This window comes from Prionailurus bengalensis, chromosome D1 (assembly GCF_016509475.1).
Source record: "Prionailurus bengalensis isolate Pbe53 chromosome D1, Fcat_Pben_1.1_paternal_pri, whole genome shotgun sequence".
NCBI classification, from domain to species: Eukaryota; Metazoa; Chordata; class Mammalia; order Carnivora; family Felidae; genus Prionailurus; species Prionailurus bengalensis.
This window is the reverse complement of record NC_057346.1, coordinates 78,328,856-78,330,996: the sequence shown is the minus strand read 5'-3', so window position 1 is coordinate 78,330,996 and position 2,141 is coordinate 78,328,856.

Below are 2,141 nucleotides of genomic sequence, written 5' to 3'. Positions count from 1 at the left end.
AGCCTCCATTTGTTTTTTTTATAGAAGAGACTGATAAAAATCGTGATAATATTTGTAAAGTATTTTATGTAGTACCCGGTATATGGTGAAATTTCTATAAATGTTGGTTACTATTACTACCCTCCTGGCAGAATGAAACCATTTCTTTCCAGCAATCCTGTGAGTGTTGTAATTTTTTATTTACATTCCTGTCTCCTATTGCAGATGGTGAACTTCTCAAGGCAGGGACCACATCTGACTTATCTCTAGCTACAGCTACTAAAAGGCCACTGGGGAGATCTCAAATAATTCAATACTCTCTAAATAAGTTTTCAACTTTTCCAGTACTTTGCATATTGCCAACCCTCTACTTTGTGCTTCTAAACTAGGCCAGTGCTAATACACCCAACTTTCTGGGCAACCAATTTTTAAAAGCCACCATCGCACCGACCCAAGTCTTGGTAATCGTCTCAGAACCAGTCTCCCTGCCCTTGCTCTTATGCTGAGTCTATATCCCTATCTTACACGTGATCTTCTGGCTTGGTCAGAAGGTTTTCATTCTGTACTTGCCTTGTCGACATAAGGACCAGGTTTGAGCTTGCTCTCTGATTCTCCCTGCTTCTGACCCCTAGACACATCTACCTTGCCTGCCTTATTGCAGTCCCCAGGGCCTAAGGCTGCACCTGCTGTTGGACATCAGGCCAGCAATCTAGCCATGTCTGTTCTATCACCCTGGAGAAGAGCAAAGCAGAAGGATGAGAAAGATGCCGTGATACAGGGGTGGCTGCCCTCACATTGTCATGTTGGTTTCAACTGTGTGCTATGCAGACAGAGGGTGAGAGCAAACACATCATTAATATTTCAGTGATTATCATCAGTGGTGAAGTGCTGATATAGCCGGTTCAACAAGACACGGGGTTACGTAGGTAAGTCCCAGAAAATGTCATCAGCGTCAGCTCCAGAAGTCAGAAGGGATGACGATGGCATCAGGTCTTAAAGCAAACCGCAAGTGCTGAGTTTGACCTCCTTTGTCCTTGTGGTGGTGGCCCGACACCCAATCAATCTCAGAACGGGAGTGTGATGCTGTGCACAGAAGAGGCTGGTGCAGTTCAGCTGAGTGGGCGGGTTGATGGAAAGTGACTGTGGCATTGCTGAGTTCAAATGGAATTAAGGATTCATGAGAGCACTGCACAGGCAGGCAGAGAGCCCTGAGTGAATACAGAATGAGTCACAAGGGAGCCCCGGCGAGGCTTCAAATCCCAAATAAGCAAGGAATTGCTTTTTGATGATGCCAAACTATAAATATCATCACCTCAGAAAACCAGGTTCTCCTTTCAGGACGTCAGGAATGAGCGAAGAAGACTGTGAGGCCAAATGCGTTTGCGATAGCCGGGCATAAGGCTTTGCGTAAATAACACCGCCACTCTGAAGCCATTCCTGAAAGAATTTTGAAGAGGCATATTTTTCTTAAGCTATTATTTTAATAGTATCTTAGTCATACTGGAAGTCATGGGTAGAATTCAAACAAAATCAGCGTCTCTAGCCTACTTACCAGGCGATAACATTTATTTATTTATTTTTAATTAAAAAAAAATTTTTTTAATGTTTATTTATTTTTGAGACAGAGAGACAGAGCATGAATGGGGGAGGGTCAGAAAGAGAGGGAGACACAGAATCCCAAGCAGGCTCCAGGCTCTGAGCTGTCAGCCCAGAGCCCAACGCGGGGCTCAAACCCACGAACCATGCAATCATGACCTGAGCCGAAGTTGGACACTTAACTGACTGAACCACCAGGCACTCCCAGGTGATAAAATTAAAAGCATTTTCTCTGGTACCTACTCTGAATCTGCATATGGGATTGCTGATGCGTAAGCGTCACATAAAAAAACAATAGTGTGTTTCAGATTTAGGGTGATGGTTATTCCTCTAGTCCCTTACGCTCTTTCAAATTTCATTATTTCAACCGAAGACAGAAAGCTGGAGAATAGCAATTGTATTTTTGCCAGAATTTTCTTAAAAGCGTTGAAACGAATGTGTCCAGAATCCTTGGGTTTTTCAATCTCTGGCTCTGCTGTGCTTGTCATGAGCCGTTCTTGCAGAACACCTCCCTGCAGGATTTAATGGATTAGAACAGATCTTACAGCCGAGGAAGACGGCAAGGG